The sequence below is a fragment of the Notothenia coriiceps genome, unplaced genomic scaffold (genome assembly GCF_000735185.1).
Source record: "Notothenia coriiceps isolate Sejong01 unplaced genomic scaffold, NC01 NC01_scaffold00000339, whole genome shotgun sequence".
Classification (NCBI taxonomy): Eukaryota; Metazoa; Chordata; class Actinopteri; order Perciformes; family Nototheniidae; genus Notothenia; species Notothenia coriiceps.
The window spans coordinates 8,955,939-8,961,870 of NW_011333040.1; the positions used below are offsets into that span (position 1 = coordinate 8,955,939).

The 5,932-nt window shown below is 42.6% G+C and overlaps 2 protein-coding genes across 2 annotated transcripts in view; both read left to right on the forward strand.

Annotated features, from left to right (window-relative positions):
- LOC104944757 (serine protease HTRA1B-like) overlaps positions 1 to 5,932 on the forward strand; it is a 221,043-nt gene that overhangs the window by 167,348 nt on the left and 47,763 nt on the right. The gene's annotated exons all lie outside the window — the stretch shown is intronic.
- The window catches only part of psmd4a (proteasome 26S subunit ubiquitin receptor, non-ATPase 4a), a 50,765-nt gene that overhangs the window by 43,348 nt on the left and 1,485 nt on the right, over positions 1 to 5,932 (forward strand). The window lies entirely within an intron of this gene.

The window sequence follows — 5,932 nt, forward strand, 5'->3', positions numbered from 1 at the left end:
CGCCGTCAGCTTCTTTGAGTCTTTCGCTCACAGGCGGCTCCAAAATGGTGGAGATGTAAAGGTTAGAATGAGTTTATGTTTTATTCATCCGTTTTATGTGGTAGCTGTTTGTTAAACTTTTGATTGGGTTAACACACACACACACACACACACACACACACACACACACACACACACACAACCACCCACTACGGCACGTAACAATTACTTTACACAAGGNTGTCACACTCTAACACAGTCCTTAAATCAGAGCCCTAACTTTTATCTCCTTTTAGACGGGAAGATAGGGCTATTATTCTCCTAGACCCTCTCTCTCTCACACACACACACACACACACACACACACACACACACACACACTGTTTGTGTTTGGCTGGCTCTTGGTGTATCTAATCAGACTAATAGACTGAGGAGAAGGGAGGTAAGGACCCCGGGGAGAACGGACACTAAATCTGAGGGAGACAATATGGTGTCCGTCTCCTGGATGAACGATGGGCTTCCAGGCCCGGCCCCGGTCCATAGAGACTTGGGGAGGAGGGGGGGGGGCAAGGCTCTCTGCTGCCAGGAATAGGGTGGCATGGATGGGCGGGTGCTTGTTGTGAATGGCATAGAATCAGATGTGAATGGAGTGAATCATCAAGAGTGTAGATGGAGGGTAATACTCTAATAGATGAGATTGAAACCCCTTAACACTGGCAGTGCTCGTGCCATGTTTGGCCCAATGAACTCTAAAGTAGCTCCACATCCCTATTAGATTAGATTAGCTCAAGTACCCTAATATTGATTTTAATATGGATGTTACGTCACACCACAAACAGGGAATATTGTTATTCTTTTCATACGAATGACTGTCAACGTTTGGATTCGTGCTTCTACCACTCTGAGGGATAGAAGCTGGATCTTAGAAACTGCTAATACATTACTTTTGTTTCATTATTTGAACCGTTTATTTATTATTCCGGCTCAGTGTGAGAAAAAGTTTTTACAGAGTACGTACTTGTCCATGGACAAGTGAGTTTGGCAATTTACTTGTCCGAATAAAAATTGGGGCCACTGAAATCTTCTTCTTCGCCATCATATTAAACATTTTCCCACGGTTTTTACGACACCGCTAACGTAAGTGAGCGGTAAGATTTTACTGCATCACACATAGGGTTGGGTATCGTTTGGATTTTAACGATTCCGGTTCTGCTTTTCGATTCCAGTTATTTTCGGTTCTCGATTCCGGTTCTTTGAGGGGGAGAAAAATATATTTATGAAAACATTAAGTCAAACCTGTATTCCTATTTACAAATGACTTCATACTGTTTAATTTCTTACGGTTATTGAATACAATTATATAAAAATAATTTCTAAGTGGTGCAGTTTGAGAATGTACAATTGGCCCAGTCTCCTCTGATGTTACACTGCAACCTGCCTGTGAGACAGAGTCCAACCACACANCTTTTCGATTCCAGTTATTTTTCGGTTCTCGATTCCGGTTCTTTGAGAGGGTAAAAATAAGTCCCATGACAAGCTGGGAGAAAAATATATTTATGAAAACATTAAGTCAAATCTGTATTCCTATTTACAAATCACTTCATACTGTTTAATTTCTTACGGTTATTGAATACAATTATATAAAAATAATCTCTGCATTGTTTCGTGAGTTCTAAGTGGTGCAGTTTGAGAATGTACAATTGGCCCAGTCTCCTCTGATGTTAAACTGCAACCTGCCTGTGAGACAGAGTCCAACCACACATGTCCAACACATAGGCCTTTATAATAATAATAATAATACATTATATTTATAGCCTAAGGCCTAGCGCTTTTCTACAACTCAAAGACGTTTGCACGCTTACACATGTCCTGCAATACACATGCTGCAGCTGCTCACTGTTTGTAAAAGTATAAACAATACTGACATCCCTGTGCTCCTCCGAGTCTGGGGGTCCGGGGATGTGAGGACAGCGCGAGGACACAGAGAGGCTGCTTCACTTCATAAAGGAAATGGCGGTCAATATTAACAACACAGGAGCTAAAACGCTTAATAACCTTCATTACGTGTTAGAGAAAGAACATAAGAAAGTTTGACAAAGATGAGGCTGTTAAACGGGCAGCGGATCCGCTGTGCATAGAAAGAGAGAGAGAGAGAGACGCTGAGCTGCACCATGCAGCGATCAGCTGATCCAGAGCATAGAGAGAGAGAGCTGCAGTCCGCGGGGCTCGGCCTCGCCTCCTGTCCTCACAACTCTTATTAATCCCGGTACTGGACAATTGTTATTTGTTCCTACTCGGAACCGAGTTTGAACCCTGCCACTGTGCTACACTCCCCGCCCCGCCCCCGTCTACAGTACAGAAAGCGGCGAGATGCATTTCCTGAATCGACAAGCAGAACCGAAACTAACATTTCTAAACGAACAATGGCGGACACGGACAATTTGCGAACGAGTTCTGCCTTTTTTTAAACTGAATTCAGTCAATTGAAAGATCTACTTGTCCGATATTGTAAAGCACACATCCCGGACGGTGGGACGTGTGCTTTTTTGCACACGAGAAAAACGCTGAAGAAAAACATTAAAGGACGTATTTCGATTATTTGGTATGACTCTAACTGATAGACAAACATCTTTTGATCATCTGTGCCCTCGAGGTGAATCCTCTCTATAATTACACTGCAGTTAAGCCACAGATCCTTTACTAGCTGCATGTGGCTCTTGCAGAATGTTTTTATACCAATATCACAGAAGCTCGTGTGAAATGGAACTGATCAGTCCATTGTTGAGTCTAGTTGTTGTTTACGTAAAGAGTAAGATCAAGATGGCAGAAAGGGGGTGAATTCTGTCTAAAATAGGCGGTACAAAATGGCGTAAAGGCTTATCTAGATTTGACTACGCTCGTCCTGACTAATGCAAACCCTGGTTGGGAGTTACCCAACAAGAGCACAACATAATCTCTGTGTTTCCCTTTTCTCTCTTCAGTGGAAACCATTCTGGGTCTGACTGGAGCCACTATGGGCAGCCTCATCTGCTTCATATGCCCCGCTCTCATCTACAGAAAGATCCAGAAGAATGGCTTCATCCCTCAGGTTAGACAGAAGCCCCTTACAGAATCATTAGCTCATTAGTAAGAATCTGTGTGTCACTGACCTGCTGCCCTGCTCTTCCTCTGTGTCCTGTAGCTGGTGCTCTGTGTGGGTCTGGGCATCCTGCTGGTCAGCACCTTCACCACCCTCTCAATATCGGCCAGAGGCCCTGTCACCAAGGTCCTCCCCCCCCCTCCAGCACCTGGGAAGACCATCCTGCATCTACCGGACATTCCTGAAACTCACGGTAAAGATGGCGACACGGGCTAATGACTGGCAATCACTTATCTAGTTGATGGACTAGAAGAAAGCGGTTCACTAATGAGCCATGGAGACATTTGTCTGAGCGAGGCCGGAGTCACGGTTGTCTGCCGCGCCTGAGATCACACAGCCGTGCTGCATGTCATTAGTTCATTCAAAAGGCACCGGCGGCACCAGAGACATGTTTTATTTCCTGTTGTATTTTCAAAGTCGTGGCTCTAAAAGAGAATATGAGCCAGTGGCAAAGGGGGCTAAAACAAAAGCCACAGCAAGAGAAAGGGTTCCTTTCATGTGTGTGAGAAGAAAAGATGGAGGCAGACAGGCGGCTGGGAGACAGACAGGCCGGGTGAGGAGATAACCTCTTGATAATATCAGAGAGCAGCGCCGAGTGCTCGACATTGATGGAGCGGGAGTGATGCCCTTCAAACTCCAGTAATTTCTCTCTCCACACCCTCTACCTCTGTTCATTTCTCCTGCCACCCCCTCCCCCTCAAAATACATTGTCTACACCCCCGTCTCCCCCCTCTGCCATATCTCCTGTGGCAGCTATAAAATGCCTTCAAGCTCTGGCTGTATAAAGGGAAGAGGGTTATATGAGTTGGGGAGGGTAGAGGGGGGGCAGAAGAAACAAATGGAGTTTTCTCTCCTTAGAGCGGTTCATCAGTGGCATCTCTTTCTATCCTGTTCACTGACACCTTTGTGCATCCATTTCTCCTGTTGCTCTGAACTCTTTTGATTTTACACATTTTTCACTCCATGTAAAAATTATAGCGTTCCAAACTTTCTGTCATCTCTCGCTTTTACTCATCTTCCTCCCTTTTCCAATCTCTCTTTCTAATTTATTACACTCACCAATTGGGTCGGTTTTTGCCATTTTCAGTATTTGCTGCCCTCTAGTGGAGAAGATACGATAAACCTTTATTGATCCCCTTAAAGGTAGGGTAGGTAAGAATGGAGAAACCAGTTAGAGTGCGCTAGAATTTGAAAGTATGCAACCGAAAAAATCTGCCCCTTCGTTCAGACTTCCTTACAGAGCCCCTCCTCCAACACACACGAATGCGCACATGACCAATGAGGGAATAAGTTTGTGCACAGATGGAAGGCTGACAGGCAGGTAGGCCATCCAGTTACTTTAGCCGGGCCGGCTCAGATGATTGGTCGTGCTTTTTACAGCGCCACGGCTTCCACAGATGACATTTTTTTAATGTATTTATTGTCAAAGCATTTAATATATTCATTGCTATCAGGATGTTAAGAGCATTCCATGGAATATAACAAAAAGAGTGTTCTGAAGTGAATTACCTACCCCCACCTTTAAGGTCAAATCACGTGTCTTAGCAGCAACATCAATAAGGGTAATATAATCACAGGATTAGGACATAATATATGAATTTCACCCCAGTATAAAAATAATTATCATCATAGTAAGAAATGAAAGCGTAAAAAGTGCAAGAAAAATATGGAAAAAAGGGGCGAGTATAAGTTCAAATGAAATATGTATCTACTTATACAGTGTATACTTTATGGGAATTGTTAAATATATATAGAATGTCATTTTGGAAGTGCAAGGCTTACTACTGGATCCCCCTCAGTTAATCAGTTAACAAACGTTTTAATTCCGTTACATCTGAACACCATAACAGTTCATGCGAGATAAACCGAGGTGTCATTTATTGAATGCCAGGATTTAATGGGTTGTAATAAACCCAACTGTACAAGAGATAAGGAGTGCCTGTCAGGGCCACGCGTTAAATGACAATGGGACTTAGAATACAGTTGTTTTTATTTTCTCCAGAGAAGAGATACATAGCAGAATTCATGTTAAAGCGTTCCAATTTATATGGCTCTTAAATTTAGCCGCAGTAAATGTGCCTCGTATTTTCCAGACTGTTGCCATTTTCTCACACAAACAGTTTATTAAAGTCCAAAGGTAAATAAAAAAGCTCCATGTAATTTTTCTAATAGGGATGTCCCGATCACCTTTTTTGCTCCCGATCCGATTCCGATCATTTGATTTTGACAATTCTGGCTCGATACCGATTTTTCCCGATCCGATCTTTTATGCAATGCATTAAGAGAAAAAAAAGCATTCAAGTGTCCCTTAAGGTTATTTTTTTTATTTTAATTGATATTCTATCCAACATGGATATAGCTTCTTTCTTTCACAGCAGCATTGGATCAGTTCAGTTTGTGCAGCATTTGGATCAAAACAAAATAAAGCTTTATCAGTACTCGTTAGCTTTACTGCTACAATTAGACACTGGCCCTGCCCAACTCTGTTGCCAGATTTTGAGAGAAATAAAACAACCAGGTCTATGAAAACAAGCCCCAAAGAAAGCAACACATACATGATGTTCTGTATTTGAAACCAAAACTAAGGCCTCAGAATAACATAAACATCATTGAATCATGGTCATTTTCATGTGTTTGTAGCATTGAATAAAATTTTAAAAAAGTATTTAAAAAAAAAAAAAATCCCCCGATCCCCGATTGTTTTTCCTCCCGATTCCGATCTTTGAAAATCACGTGATCCGGCTCGCGTCCCCGATCACGTGATCGGATGCGGACATCTCTAATTCCTAACCATCCAGTCGGATATCTTCCGTT